Source organism: Dipodomys ordii, unplaced genomic scaffold (genome assembly GCF_000151885.1).
Source record: "Dipodomys ordii isolate 6190 unplaced genomic scaffold, Dord_2.0 Scaffold4, whole genome shotgun sequence".
NCBI lineage: Eukaryota > Metazoa > Chordata > Mammalia > Rodentia > Heteromyidae > Dipodomys > Dipodomys ordii.
Window position 1 is genome coordinate 1,053,480 of NW_012267220.1, and position 16,567 is coordinate 1,070,046.

General features: G+C 41.5%; 1 protein-coding gene across 1 annotated transcript in view; it reads left to right on the top strand.

Moving 5' to 3' along the window:
- The first annotated feature begins 16,296 nt into the window (after window positions 1-16,296).
- The window catches only part of Csgalnact1 (chondroitin sulfate N-acetylgalactosaminyltransferase 1), a 202,207-nt gene continuing 201,936 nt past the window's right edge, over window positions 16,297-16,567 (top strand). Inside the window, exon 1 of the mRNA XM_013026096.1 lies at window positions 16,297-16,356. The gene's annotated coding sequence lies outside the window, so the exon portion shown is untranslated. The remainder of the gene's footprint in view (window positions 16,357-16,567) is intronic.

Genomic DNA, 16,567 nt, shown 5'->3' on the forward strand with positions numbered 1-16,567 from the left:
ATTTGCCATGGGAAACGTCTATCATTCTACTTCCAAAATGGCTAAGCTTTGCTGGTGGCAAGGAAATTTGGTGTTTCTGAAGGTGATATGGCCGTGTTGAAAGGGATGACATTGATCAAGTATACTATTTTCATAAACGACTTTGTTAAATGGCAACTCCTTTGTACAACCACTTAAAATAATTTTTAAAATATTTTTAAAAATAAAATTAGCTGGGTGCCAGTGGCTCAAACCTAGGAGCCTGAGGATCATGGCTCAAAGTCAGCCCAGGCAGAAAAGTCCCTGTGAGACTCTTTATCTCTAATTAATCACTCAAACATTGAAGTGGTGCTGTGGCTCAAGTAGTAGGCACTAGCTTTCAGCATAGAGGCTCAGGGACAGCATTCAGGCCTTGAGTTCAAGCCTCACAATTGGCAATAAATAAATGAATGAATGAATGAATGAATGAATAAATAAAATTAGCGAAATAAAAATGAAGCAAAAAATATTCTTCAGGTGAATGTCTCTTAATTCGTCAGTAATTCCAAGTTCTAGACATTTGTTTTGTCACATACTCCATTTAGAAGGCTATTCCATAAAGTCTTAATCTTTCCTCTGACAATTTCTCTAGTGAAGTTTCTTTGTTTGGTTGGTTTTTTGTTTGTTTGTTTGTTTTTGCATGTCCTGGGGCTTGAACTCTGTCTGGGCCTGGGCACTGTCCCTGAGCAACTTTTGCTCAAGGCTAACACCTGACCATTTCAGCCCCGGTGCCACTTCCAGCTTTTTCTGCGATTAATTGGAGTTAAGTGTCTCATGTACTTCCTGCCCAGGCTGGCTTCCAACAGCAATCATCAGATCTCAGCCTCCTGAGTAGCTAGGATTTCAGGCATGAGCCTCCAGTACCTGGCCCCAGTGAAGTTTTTTATTCCTCTGTGTTAGTGATTTTTTTGAGGGTCTTATTTCCATCCTGACTGGGGTCTGAGGATACTGTGTTCCATCTCTGCCTTGTTAAAGCCGAGCTGTAGTGGCAGGAGCCTGTGGCAGAATCTTTCAAAGGACTATGTAAAGGGAACCAAATACCACACAGGTATATAAAGCCCTTGGCATTAAGATTCTGGGTTTTTTTCCCTCCCTAGTTCTTTTGTTTAGATTCCCTTTCTTTCTTATATCAACTGACATTATTTTAATGGTTCATTTTCGGGGGAGACTAATTATACCCATGGTACATCTGCTTTCCCATTTGAAAATTTTCTTTCTGCGACAGGATTGGAAAATAAAACAGTTCACACAGCTGCCTTAGTTACCAAGACAACAAACCCATGAAGTGGCTGGCTACTTGGCTTGTTTGTCAGCTTTTCTGAATTACCTTCCAAATACGGTCACCTCCATTCTGAAATCTATTCTCTTTGAGATTAGGAGCTGAGAATTACTAGGTAAGATTTGTAGCAAGAACCTTATGAACCCTGATTATTGTTTGAGAATAAGTCAGTTTTTGTTTTCTCTTCAAATTTTCTTTTCAATTATTTAAAAAATATATGTATATTTCTCTATAGTGCTGGTCCTGGGGCTTGAAATCAAGGATTTGAAGTCTCACTGGCTTTTTTATTCAATGGTGGTGCTCTACCACTTAAGCCACAACTCCACTCAACCACCTCTAGTTTTTGCTGATTAATTGGAGATATGAATCTCATAGACTTTTCTGTTTTGGCTCTTTTTTTCACACTGCAATCCTCAGCCCTCAGCCTCTAGAGTAGTTAGGATTACAGATGTGAGCACCCATCCTGCCTGGCTGAAAATACTTCTTTTTAAATATGAGAATTCAATCCTAATAAGACACATAATTTTAAAGAACTAATATATAAATATCGCTACCTAAAGGGTTTAGACATGAATGGTATGATGGAGTATTTAGCTGAATAAATCATGTGAGGCCAAGGTTCAACTATTGTTGACTGATTTTTTTTTCTAGCTATTTTCCATTTGTAATTCAGAGGTTGCTATTGAGTTCTAGGAATTACTTTTAATATATGCTAGACATCTGCCAGGCACTGGTGGCTCACACCTATAATACTAGCTACTTAGGAAGCTTAGATCTGAGGATCACAGATCAAACCAGCCCAGGCAGGGAAGTCCGTGAGACTCTTATCTCCAATTAACCACCAGAAAACTGGAAGTGGTCCTGTGGCTCAAATGGTAGAGTACTGGCCTTGAGCTAAAGAGCTTAGGGACAGAGCCAGGTCCAGAGTTCAAGCCCCACAACCCAACAACAACAACAACATATATAGATATAGATATAGACAGATAGATTCTAGAAATTAATCAGTTATCAGCTATATGATTATAGACATTTTCTCTCATTCTGTAGAGTGTGTTTTTACTCTTTTGAGAGTATCTGCTTTTGGTCTGGTTTGGTTTGAGACAGGGTTTCATTCTGTAGCCCTGGCTAGCCTGGAACTCGTCATCCTCCATCTTCAGTTTTCCAGGAGATGGGACAACAGATGTGCATCCATTTGCCTGGCTTGATGGAATCTTGCGATACATATAATTTAAATTTTGATAATGTTCGACTTATTATTTTCATTTGTTGCCTGTGCTTCTGGTGCCATGTCCAGAAATCATTGTCAACTTCAAAGTCAAGATTTTCTCTTGCTCTCTTCTTCCAGTTTAAAAATTCAGCCCTTCACACAGAATCAGTGGGAAACGGGTGCAAATGTGCAGCAGCAGAGCTCACTGGCGGCACTGGACATTGATGAAAGTGAACCATGCAACTCATGGGCAGAGATGGGAGGGAGAGAATGGGAGAGAATGAGGGTACAGGTGATACTTTGCAGAAGGAAAAATGTAATATTACCTGATGTTTGTAAAGGTTAACTCCGAGGTATATCACCTCTAAAACAACAAGAAAGTAATTTCAGCCCCTCACTACAGATCTTTAATCTATTGTGAGTTACAGGTGTGAGCCACCAGGACTCAATAATTTGATTGTGTTCTAAAGATCCATTGCTTAAAAAAATAGTTGGTTTGTTTCTGCTATGCTTTCTTGTTGGCTTAACTGCTTTGTCCCTCTTTTATAAACATTTTTTTTTCTGTATCAGAAAATTCCAAGACTGAAGTCCTCTGAGTTATAAATGTACTATTTCTAGACAATTACAAGCTCCCTCCCCATCTCCAGTAACATTCGTTGTGAAGATGTTAATAATACTTTGTTTTTTTGGGGGGGGGGCGTCCGGTCGTGGGGCCTGAACTCTGGGCCTGGGCTCTTCAGCTCAAGGCTAGTGCTCTACCACTTGAGCCACAGCGCCACTTCCGGCTTTTTTCTTTTTGCTTATGTGGTGCTGAGGAATCGAACCCAGGGCCTCAAGCATGCAAGGCAAGCGATCTACCACTGAGCCACCTTCCCAGCCCCGTTAATAATACTTTGATGTTAATATAGCCACTCCAACTTTGTGGTAGAGTTAGCATAATAGATCTTTTTTTTGTTTTTTGGTCGGTTGTGGGGCTTGACCTCTGGGCCTGAGTGCTGTCCCTCAGCTCTTCAGCTCTTGAACTCTTGAACCCTACCACTTGAACTACAGCACCACTTCCTGCATAATATATCTTTCCTACCATTTTTACTTTCAATTTATTTACGTCTTTAATATTAGTTTAATGTAGAATATGCATAATTTTCCTTGCTTAAAAACATCAGTATATCTAGTCATCTGTGCCTGAACACAGGAAATTTCATTTTATGGAATTTAGAAGGAAACAAAACAAACAACATTTTATTAGCACTATTAAATAATTATTAGTAATTACATATATCAAAAATACTAAATTGATAGCTCTCAATATTGCCCCATGTACCTTAAAAAATACCTATTACACAAATAGCCAAGAATGTTTAGAATTACTTAGATTCAGGGAAATGTACTTATTGTATTGCTGAACTCTATGTATGCCAGCATAGTTGATACAAAGAAAATATCCATTAATATCCCACCATTGCTATGTTGATTTTATTCTAAATAATAGTGACAGGGAGTGACTGTTGTTTTTTTTTATTGACAGCCAAGAATCTGCTTTAGAGGATAATTTGTGGTTGTCTTAACTGCCTGCAGTAATGATTGCCCATGATTTTGCATGCAACTAAAAGCACAGTGTGTTGAATAAATATTGGAGCCTGAGGACTTGGAGGATTTGCATCAACTTTCCCTGCTCACCCTCTTTCTCATCTCTCCTTCTGTTTGACACTGCAGGGAGATAGCAGAAACTCAGATTTAGTGGTCTTCATAATATGGCCCACATTGGTTTTCAGAGCCTGGCAGGTTATTAGAATCTGTCTCAGTCATGGATTTTCCAGGAGACCGTGAAGAGATTCTCATACAACAAAAGCATAATAAATACACATTCCTTCTGCCTTTTTCCATTAAGAAATTTAGAAATCAGCTGAGTGCTAGTGGCTCACACCTATAATCATAGCTACTCAGGAGGCTGAGATCTGAGGATCATGGTTAGAAGCCAGGTCAGGCAAGAAAGTCCTTGAAACTCTTATCTCCAATTTACCAACAAAAAAATGGGAAGTAGTGTTGCGACTCAACGTGATAGAGCTTCACAGACAGTGCCCTGAGTTTGAGTTCTGTGACAAACCAAAAAGAAAGAAGAAATTTAGAAATCTTAGGATTCATGAAATGTATTTTAATGAAAGGGTTGTATTAGTGTACATTAGTGGCGTTCTTAGAAATTTCCCTTATGGAATTCAAGACTACTCAAAAGGGGAGGGAATGGCATAACCAACACCTGTGTTCTCAACCCCAAAACCTTTTGCCCATATCATCTTAACTTACCTTCCAGCTTAATGTTCTTTTCCCTCCAATTTCCTGAATTATGTTAAAGAAAGCCATAGCTATTAGATCATTGAACCTATAAATACTTTAGTAAGTAAATCTTTTAAAAACTACACACACACTAATCCTTTCTTAGTCCCACTCCCTATTAGATTAGGAAAATAAGATTAATAAGTTGCTCAAGGCCACATGATTGCATTACCACACTAGGATGTGAACTTCAGTCTTCCAGATACTCAATCTGGTATTCTTTCTCTGTAATATGTTGTCTTTGAAAATTACCTGCTTACTATTTTGTCTAGGAAATCCAAGATCCAAGTGCCAGCAGTTTTGGTCTTAGGCAGTTCCTTGTAGTTCTCTCTTCACAAAGTGAAAGGGATATTCAAGCTTCCAGCTGCCTGTACTAGAAGGTCACTATTTGCAGACATGAAGGTTCTACCCTGATGATGATCTAATCTACAAGTGTTGATGGCTCTCACCTAAAATCTATCATAAATGTAAGCTAGCCAGGTCAGACAAATCTGAGACTCTTATCACTAATTAACCAGCAAAAATCTGGAACTAGAGATATGGCTCAAGTGGTTCAGCACTGAGTTTGCACCTTCTTCCCCCCACCCAGACAAAGGCGATTACATTATCTACCAGTGTCTTAAATCAGAGTCATCTTGGGAGATATGAAACAGACAAACTCCTGAACAGCAATCCCAGAGGAATTAATGCCTTAAGGTTGGCATGGAGCCAGGAGTGTGTTAAAACCAATTGACATCAGCTGAAAGCCAACAACTAAATTTCAAAGAATGTGATGAGCTAATGACAGAAAAATCATTAAAAATTAAGTTGTATAAATGTCCAATAATATAAATTATATTAAAAAGCAAATAGAATAACTATTTAAAACTGTACTTCCTCTTAATTTTACTGATCTTTACTGTTTTATATACTCCTGTTTTGTTTTTGTTTTTGGTAATACTGGAGTTTGAAATTAGGATCTTGGGATTAGTAGGCAAGCATTCTTTTTCTTGAGCCACATCTCAACTCTTTCTTGCTTTTAGGTTACTTTTCAGATAGAATTTCCAACTTTAAGTTTACTCTTTTCTTTCTTGTTTTATTTTTTTAAATTTTCATTAGGACTGGCCTAATACAAAATCCTCCTCCTTAGACCTCTCACACAGCTGGACAGGTAAGCCACCACATCCAGCGAGTGGTTTATGTGGGCACTCTACCACTTCCAGCCATACTTATAGTCCTTCTTACATGGATAAGGTAGGTTATCACTTTCCTTCCTTCTTTCCTTCTTTCCTCTCTTCCCCTCCCTCCTTCCTTCCCTCCTTCCTTTCTCTCTTTCTTCTTTTCTATGGTACAAGATTTCCTGTGTACACACTAGACTAGCTACTAATATAGCACACCTCAATTTTCATCCTTTAATCAGTTATTTGACATTCTTTTGTGTGGGAGTAGAAAGAAACTGGTTTGAATAAGCATTGTAGAGAGCTTGTCACCTCATTTGCTTCGTTGCCCAATGATGAATTTGTTTTCCATTTTTCTGCAATTCTTGATTGCATTTCTATTTTCTATTGTGATTTTCTGAGCTAGACATATTAGGAAATACATTTAATTTAATTTTAAATTTTAGATAATAAAGTATCCATTCACTTCCCTAAACATTTTGCTACACATCATTTCAGCTGGGGCGTGGCACACTTGGTAGAGCACTTGCCAGAATTTCAGCTGACAGCAAGTAATTACTATTTAGCACAAGCATATATATATTGCTGAATTACTCATCAGAGATGTGTGTGTATGTACATGTGCAAGTGTGTCAGTGATATTAGCTTCCCAGTTCTAGAATGTCTGTTTCAGAAATGTCTTTCCAAGAATGAGATCAATTACATTTTATTCAAGCTGACCAAGGCAAAATTTCCAATTTATTTTAGTGGTATGCTAGTCTTCTCTTATAAATCATTATAAACCTGCCTGGCTTGCCTCAATTTATCTGAAACTGAATGGTGCTTTTGAAGACAAAGAATCTAAAAGCTAAGACTAGGTAGGGCTGTTGTTATACATTACATAAACACCTGTTCTAAAATAGCATGACTAATTGGATCTAGAAAGTCAGAGATGCATCAAGGCTGTGCTAGAACATGGCTATGGGGGAACTTATGACTTGAGAGCATTGTGTTCATCTAGCAACTTCCAAACTACTTCAGGCTACAGCTCCGCTGTCCAAGTCTCACAATGGGTTGGTTGGTGACAAGACTAGAGGGGAGGAGCCTAGCTCAAGCCAGCACTGGCTGAAGCTTCAAATCCACTTCTGTGGGGAGGGGTTAGCTCTGGTTGTGTCTCTTCTCTGGGGACAGAGGCAAAAAGTGAATGAATAGGTTCCAATTCTTTGACAAATCTGCACTGAGGTATCATTAAATATTTATTTTGACCCTTTTATCAGTCATCAAATTGTCTTGAAAATAAAATGCAACTATACATCTAGTAAGGTTTAAAACCCCCCTCCCTCTCCCTTCCCTTTTGTAGGCTTTATTCTCCTAAGGATGACAGAACTCTTCAAAAAGCCCTTTATCAGTGTGGGAGCTGTGTTTTTTTCTGCCCAATCAAGATAAAAAGCAGAATGTGAAGGGAAGCCCTGTTTATAGATCCAGAGACTGGTAGACTTCCAAGTTGCCAGTGAAAAAGAATTCGGAAGGAAAAGTCTCTGTTCTTTGGGAAGGAAGAGACACAAATGCTTCTCTATGTGGTTATATAAATGCTGTTGGTATGACTCTTGTTGTTGCTTAAGAAATGAGGTCTACACTAACATCATTGATTATCACCTCAAAGTGCAATACCTTGGACAATATGAGTGAAAAATACAGCCGATACCTGAAGAAGCTAATTCATGAATTAAAACTGTATTTAACTTTTCAATGTGAGATTGTCATCCAGAGAACCTGAACATACCAAAACCCAGAGGTGCTCAGAACCCTTCTATATTTGCATCGAACATATGCATGTATATCCTCCTATGTGCTTTAAATCACTGATTGATGACTCATTCCCAATGTAACAGCAATGCTATGTAAATTATCATTCTGTTGTGTGGCTTAGGGAATAAGAGCAGGAGTCTGCACATGTTCGGCATAGACACAATTGTTTTGGAATAGTTTCCATCTGAAGTTAGTTGAACTTATGAACCTACAACTCACCTACGTGGAGGCCCACTATCCTTTGTCCTACTCCTTACTGGTGATGCTCAGGTTATAGTTAGAGAATCAGGAAGAGCACAAGAGAGCGCTGGATTGGAAATCAGGTGGGCTGGACCCACCTTCTGAGTTTACTTTGTTCTCAGAGGAGAGTATTGGAGAGTTTTATGGTTCCTAGATTTTCTATGGTCAAGAACTTCTTTTATTGTTTTTGCCCTGTAGATACAATGCACAAAGTTTTTCTTACCTATAATTTAAAAAAAAATCTCTGTTTATAAGATATGGTAAGCCTAAGGGCTGCTTGTTAAGGAAGGAAACACATGGGTGTGAATTCAGGCCTTATGGCTTTTGTTGCTGACTTTGGGAGAACTATGTGAACTCCTTTGGACTCAGTTTCTTTATAAGGTGTGGCAAGGACGTTAATGGATATGTAGCCTAGAACAGTGACTGCAGCAAGTTTAAAAGTCACAATCTTAAAAAAATTAAATTGTCATTAGAAGAGGTAATGTGCAGAGAGGTGACAGTTACATGAGTCAGGTAAGGAGTACATTTCGTTTTGTGCAATGTCTCCCCTTCCCTCACTCTCTTCCACAAATTAAAAATCTTTTTGTGATGATAATAGTCATGTTGTTATTGTTGATGGGGATGATGAGGATGATAATTGGAGCTAGCCAGATAGAAGGCTGGCTTATTTTTAGCGAGCTGACTAGAAGTGCCACCCATATGACTCAAGGGTTACAGTAAGCTTTGATCCGAGTAGTGATGCTATGGGCAGAAGGGGTTTGGGGCAGAGGTGGCACAAGGCTTCAGGAGCAGAGGTCTATGCTCATGTTTCTTGACTGTCAATGTCAGAGCAGGATTCGGGCACAGAGCAGTATGGAAGGTGGGAAGAAGTGAAACTGGAACAGAGTCCAAGATAATAGGGCCTAGGTCCAAGTCTCAAAGCAGAGACACTTCCTAGAGTGAGAACCACACCTGCAGAAGCCAAGCCCATCATTAACACTGTTTGTGGCACCAAGGAGAGTTAAGGGGGAGCTACAGCTGGTGGCGGGCAGAGACTCAAGGCAGGTGCAGGCTGAGGGGGGGCGGTCACACCCTGCACTATGATGGGGCAATGGTTCCCAACAGATGGCCAAAAGTTTTAGAACAAACTCTGGGCTTGTCCCTTCTAGCGGAAGGTCTTGAGAGCCTGAAGGGGTAAGGAGAAAAGTGACTTGCTAAAGTGACTGCTTTCCCATTTCTATTCATCTCATTCATCATATTTCTTTTCTTTTCTTGGGGTGGCACAGTACTGGGGCTTGAACTTAGGGTCTTGGCATTGTCCCTTAGCTTTTCCACTCCATGTTGGCATACTACTTTAAGCCACACCCACACTTCTGGCTTTTGAAGGGTTCGTTGGAATCTCATGGACTTTCCTGCCTGGGCTGGCTTTGATCCTTGGTCTTCCAGATCTCAGTCTCCTGAGTAGCTAGGATTACAGGTGTGAGTCACTGGTGCCTGGCTTGTATTAACGTTATTTTTTTCTATTCTCTTGCTGAGCCACTCAAATTTTAACTCAAGATTTTCCATCATCAAAAGTATATAATAATCTTCCTGTTTTACTTCCATGATTCTCACTGAAAACAATTAGGATGAATAAATGCACACTCAAGCACTGTTCGTGGATACTTGGTTCTGGATGATCTTGATTTCTAAACGCACACCAATGGAATTCCAGATGCTGTGTGACAGGGCCACCATTCATGTCCCAGTAATGTGTCCCTCTGACATCAACAGTGAGCCAGCTTGCACACATTGTGAAGTGTCAGTGTAATCACAGATTTCTGTAATTCACAGAAAAGCCAGAGAAACTTAATACAGTTAGATAGATGAACCTACTTTTTCTGTGGGGCTTGTGAAATGCTGATCATGGCTTATCTACAGCTCAAGAAACCTTGTAACAAACCCCACCGATACTATAGGACCATCCCCAACCTTCTGAAGCCTTCTGAGTCCTAAGACTTGTCACTCATTGGCTCTCAGTCTTGTTTTTTTTTTTTTTTTGTCGGTCGTGGGGCTTGAACTCTGGGCCTGGGCGCTGTCCCTCAGCTCTTCAGCTCAAGGCAAGCACTCTACCACTTGAGCTACAGCGCCACTTCCGGTTTTCTGGTGGTTTATTGGAGATAGGAGTCTCACGGTCTTTCCTGCCCGGGCTGGCTTTGAACCGCGATCCTCAGATCTCAGCCTCCTGAGTAGCTAGGATTACAGGCGTGAGCCACCAGCGCCCGGCCTCAGTCTTGGTTTTTTAAGTTATGGTTTGTTGTTGTTGTTTTTACAGTATTTCTTAATTTCCTTGATAGAATCCTCTTTTTATAGAATTCTAATATTCCCTGGACAGTACAGACTATCAACCACCTTATTGGGGCACTCTTATTCATAGGCCCTTTAATGCTGATTATTTGGACAAAGACATTTTTGTATGTGGGGGGACTTATTCTCTCTTATTTTTATTTTGTCATTCACAGAGCTTGAAATCAGGGCCTGGACACTGTCCCTGAGCTTTTTTGCTCAAGGCTAGCACTCTACCACTTTGAGCCACAGCTCTACTTCCAGTTTTCTGGTGGTAAACTGAAGAGACTCACAGACTTTCCTGCCCAGATTGGCTTTGAAACCTGATCCTCAGCTCTTAGCCTCCCAAGTAACGAGGATGACAGGTGTGAGCTACCAGCCCAACTCTATTTCTAATCAATAGACCTCTCCTCTGGGGTGTTTCACAGATAAAGGTCCAGCCATTTGTCACATTGATTTTCCTGTTGGCTTCAGACAGTCATAATTTATTTTCTTATTCTCTCCTATATTAGTAGCATTTTTGATTGCCATTTAGAGCCTTACGGGAGCCTTATAGAGATGAGCTCTGGACAACATTAAAGTTCTTTCAAGCACAAAATAAAATCCTGATTAAGCAGCCAACAGTATCTTCTATTTTCATACATTACCACTCCACTAAAATCTATATAAGAAAGTCTTCATCTGTCAATCAGATACTCCCAATAATCTACATTCACGACACTGCTAGACTCTTTTCTTTCTCCCTAAATGTCTTCTACATTATGGCCATGTTGGATCAGTATTATGTTTCAATATTACGTGCAACTATTTGTTGTTGGTGGTGGTTGGTACTGGGGCTTAAACTCAGGGTCTCACACTTGCTAAGCAAGCATTCCACCACACCCCCAGACCGTTTTGCTTTAGCTTATTTTTTTCAGATAGGATTTCAAGCTTTTGCCAAGGACCAGCCTTAGACCACAATCCATCTAAGTCTTGGAGTGAATGGGATTAGAAGCATGAACCACCCTGCCTGGCTTGGCCCTGCTACACTTAATGTTTTCTGCAGGCTGGGGGTTGCTTGAGAAGGTTGGTGCTTTGTCACTTTTGGTGTTCCCATAGCGCTTGGCACACAGCAATTGCTTCAGTTGCTGCTGATGGATGAGTAATGATTTGACTAGCACACTTTTGGCGGGGCGGGGGGGGGGGTGACTACAGAAAGTCAAGCATGGTTCATGAAACCAGGGAACCAATATCAGAATCCTCTTGTTTGAAGGTCAAGTCCTCCTCAGACTTGTGTGTGTGTGTGTGTGTGTGTGTGTGTATACCATGAAGCCCTTTTGCATACTGACCTTATGTAAACAGGAAATTAGGAAATGAAATGCCCTGTTTCTGCCACTAGTAAAGCTTATTTTCTACATCATCATCTTTACATTTCTACAACTTTCGTCAGTTTCGGTGACTATCCCACCTGTTACTAGTCCTTAGGCATTTGTGTGTGTGTGTGTGTGTGTGTGTGTGTGTGGTGGAGAACACAGGGATATTGATTCTGATTATTTTCACTTTTCCCTTCTCCAGATTGTTTTTCCTATTCTGAATCAATATTTTATACACTAGCTCTTCTAATATCTCCAGTATGCCTTTATGCATCCTGCTTGTACTTTTGATAACAAAGCTTCTCATGAAAGTGTGTGTCATTGAAACATAGTCTCTTATTAGTGGAAGACATATGAATAGCACTAGAATGTACAAAGTCCTGTTCTGAAAGTGAGACAGGACTTGGCAGATATTGACTCAAATAATAATAATAATAACCTATTTAAGATGAAATACTGGAAAAGATGATGACAATTTAAAATAGTCTATCCACCATAATTTAAGAAATGGCAGCTGGAGTGGAGCTCCCTCTGATTAAAGTTAGAGGATCTCTAATAAACAGAGACTGCAGTTATCACAAGAAAAATATTTGATTGTGTTTTTTGCCAGTCCTGGGGTTTGAACTGTCTCTGAGTTTCTTTGGCTCAAGACTAGCACTCTACCACTTGAGGCACACCACCACTTCTGGGTTTTTCTGTGGTACTGAGGAATCAAACCCAGGGCTTTATGCATGCTATCAAGCACTCTACCACTAAACCACATTCCCAGCCCCAGAAGGAAAATACTTGAGAGCAGCATTGTGAGTCATATATAAAGGGCTGGGTGAACTCAATCTATATATTGGTGAATTCAAAGACACTAAGCTCTGTGCTTAGAGCTTTGGATTTCATGTCACAGGAATGCAGGCCAGAGGTGGTATAGTCCTTGCTAATTCATTTGTCTCCTTTTTCTGAAGATCTTCTGTCACTCCTCAGGTTTTTCCTATGGGGAGTGGAAAGTTCAGCACAGAGAAGCAGCAAGGGAAAACCAGGCATGTGAAGTTCTAGATGGCTTTCATGGGAAGTCTCAGCCAGGCTGTTGGAAGTGTTGCAGTAGAGAACAGCTTCCTATCTCCTGTCTGTGGAGAAACAAGCTTGGCAGTGGTGCTAAATGACATGCTTCTTTTCCTGTCACTCCTCCTTGATAGACCTAGGGAGAAAAAGCATGAATAGTGAGAGGGAAAGTTTGAATATAGCCAAAAGCAACTCACTCATTATGATGTTTGTTTTTACAGATGTTAATGTAAGATATCCAGGAGACATTAAAGGGTACTTTCTTCTGCTCTCTTATGTTGGAATTACAATGGTTTTGAACATCTAGGGGTTTTTTTCCTCTACAAAGCTTTGGGTCAAGTATGACACTAAAATTTACTTAGGAATACCATTCATTTTTTCAAGTATCCTTTACTTGACTGTACAGCATATACTTCAGTACTATTTTGATGAATTGCTACCCCACAGCTTTGTACAACCTGCCTGTGTCCACACAGCATGTGTGCTATGATCTGAGAAATCTGATAACCTTGATTAGTATTGTCACCAAGACTTGAGTGTGTCTTCCAGAAAGTAAAGTGATTGAGCTTTGATGAATGGATTTCACAAGTGTAATGGCTCTGGGACTAGACTAAGAGATCCTAAGAGGCTGAGAAGTCTGGCTTGACTTCTGTGCAGTGTTTCTGCAGTGCAGGTTTAATAGCTATAGATTACCTATTTGAAACAACTTATTGAAGATATCATACCCTATCATATTTTACCTTTTTTTTAGAATCTATTTTTTTAAAAGTACTGGCATCTTGATTTCACTTATTTCTAGAACTTTCTGTATGTTTTCTTTCTGTTCCACATCATCAGCATTGCATGATGTCCTTGGTAATTCTTTTTGCTTTTTTACTTTTAATTTTAGATTATTCTTCTAAAGGTAATATACAGAGGAGTTATCGTTGCGTAAGTCAGGTAATGAGTAATTTGTTTTTGGACAATATCACCTCTTCCCTCCCTCCCTCCCAGATTTTCCATCCTTGGTAGTTCCAATGAAACATTTCAATTCCTGAATCATGTTTATGAAAAAAAAAGTTTAAACAAGCAACGTTGCATTGCAAAGTAATATTCACAAGAAAACTTCTTAATTTTGAATCAATTTTAAAAATTGGATTTGGCGTGGCGTGATGGTGTATGCTTGCAATCTAGTCCCCAGGAGACCAAGGCAGAGGATTGAGACTGTGTTCAACCTGGTGTGTTGTGCCCTTCGCCCTTGAGGTCTCTAGGGTCCTGTGCTCCTGCAGGTTTTCTGCTCAGCTCTGCTGGGCGAGGTTAGAGGAGCAGCTGCAGGGGCTGTGGCTCTTTCCCTCATATCTGCTGCTGCCTCTCTTGTTGAAGATGGACTCTAAGCACAGTTCTTACACAGCTCAGTAATAGGGACTCCCTACTGGATCCTCCTAAACCTTTCTTTCTGGTTAATAGATCTAGATGAAATGTGTTGTTCTTTTTCTCTCCTCAATGATCATGTTACTTAGTTGTTTTTGTTTTTTTTTTTTTTGTTGGTTGTGGGGCCTGAACTCTGGGCCTGGGCACTGCCCCTCAGCTCTTGAGCTCAAGGAGAGTGCTCTACCACTTGAGCCACAGCGCCACTTCTGGCTTTTTCTGCTTATGTGGTGCTGAGGAATCGAACCCAGAGCCTCATGCATGCAAGGCAAGCACTCTACCACTGAGCCACCTTCCTAGCCCCGTGTTACTTAGTTTTATTACTCTTCCAACTCTTGTATTTTTCATATATTAGTATTCAAACACATTGAGGGGCACCAACTCTTTATTTAGAATTAAATTAAGGAGTTGGTATAAAGTGTTATGTACTTACATGATACATTTGATATGCTAATTTCTATATTGATATATTTGGCATCCAAATGGGAAGTTTGGAAGTGGTCATCTCAGGATCTCTCTCAGCAACCCTGAAGAAAATGTAATCAATCTTGAAAAATTTCTCCCTCTTTTTCTTGGACAAGGGTAGTAGAGATAATCACGGGAGCCAGCGTGTGTCCTTCATCTTCTCCAAGCCTGTCCAAATAAGCTAGTCTGAGACTATGGCAGCCCATCCTCAAGCTTTCTGGCCTGTTTTCCAAACCAGATCCTATGCTCAGCCCTATTACATACTTCAGGAGCCAGCACCGAATGGAGAGATGGAAGGTACTTCAGCTGAAAACAGTGCTTTAACAACCTACCTGTCAATATAAGAAGTGTGGGAATGCTTATGTGGCTACCCAGTTGCTTGATTGTGCAAGTGGTAATCTTTACACAACTCACAACTATTCACTCCCCCGCCTTCGCTCCAGTGTGCTGGTGACCTTCATCTGCAGAAGATGATTGACAGCTGATTGGCCTTATGAGGTTGTTGGGAGATAAGGTGTGGATGAACTTGGCCAATGACTAATACCTATGTGCACGTATGATGTGTCTCTGTATGTACTCAGTGTGCAGTATTTGGGAGCAGTAAATATACATAGATGTATATAAATATGTACAATGTGCGTAAATATATAGGGTATTGCTCAGTTTGTAGACACTTCATCCTTCTCTCACTCATATCTCAACTAATTGGCTGCAGGATGGTAGGTTTCCAAGAGTGAACAGCTCACTTGGGGTGTGGGGTGAGAATGGAGACACTTAGGGAATGCTGGTAGGAAACCTTGCTTTGAGAAGGATGCTTTCTGCAAGTAGACAGGTGCTCAGCGGAAACCCACCTGCTTCAAGGCGTGCCTGTTCCCTCCAGGTCTATTTATCACCCCCCAACCCCCATACAAGTCTGATGTTCTGGAACCTGAGCTGGAGGCTTTGAGTATACAGATAGACAGGAAGTAGAAGCATGGCACCAGGAGTTTAAGGGCTGATTTTTATTGTTTAAATTTAATGCATGTGTGTGTGTGTGTACATGTACCAGCACAGAGGTTTGAACTCAGGGCTTCATGTTTTCGCTTAGCTTTTTCTCTCTAGGCTGGTGCTCCACCACGTGGGCTACATCTCCACTTCTGGCTGGTTAATCGGAGCTAATACGAGTCTCTTGAATTTGTTTGGGTTCTTTTATCCGTGATCTTCTGATCTCAACCTCCGAGTAGCTAGGGTGATAGGCCAGAGTCGCCCGGTCAAGGGCTGGTTTTTGGGCCCAGGGCTCAGCATGGGGCTGCTTACCAGCTGTCTATCTGCATCTGATGGACCCCTGGCAGGCTAACATCATCTCCACCTTACTTCAGGTGTTACCGTACTCCACGGAGCAGCGCTGGGCAGTAACCAGTGACAGGTGGTGCATCCTGAAGGTGGCACGCTGGTAGGTATGTGCAGGGGGTGATGGGGGGATCCCTGTTCGGTTCTCCTCTTGCACCCCGTCCTGTCCTCGCTGCCTCCTTCCTCTCCCGTTTGTTCTCCCAGGGCCCTCGGTGTCCACCAGGGGTCTCTGCAGACGTCCCTTACCTCTCCCGTGGGCTCTCAGAGCCAGGGAGGTTTCTGACCTTAGCAGTGCTCAGGAGAGCTCTGGACTGAAGGCGACCTCACTGCAGCCAGAGGCCGCGCACCCCCCCCCCCCACGTGTGGTTTACAAAGTTTGCGGGCGCTGTGCGGCCCTGGGTGGCGAGGGCTAAGGAAACCGAGGAGGTAGGTGCGGGGCGCCGGGGGAGGGGGGTCGGCAACTGTCTGGAGAGATCGAGGGCCACCTAGGTGGAGGGTAGACGCGGGGTCCCCCTCTTTCCGGGGGCTGGGGGGGGGAGGCCCCGGGATGCGCGGTGTCCGAACCCCTTCCTTTCCACCCCTTTTCGGAGACCCGCCGTGAGCGCGCACCGCTCGGGGGACCCGGCAAAGCGCGCGG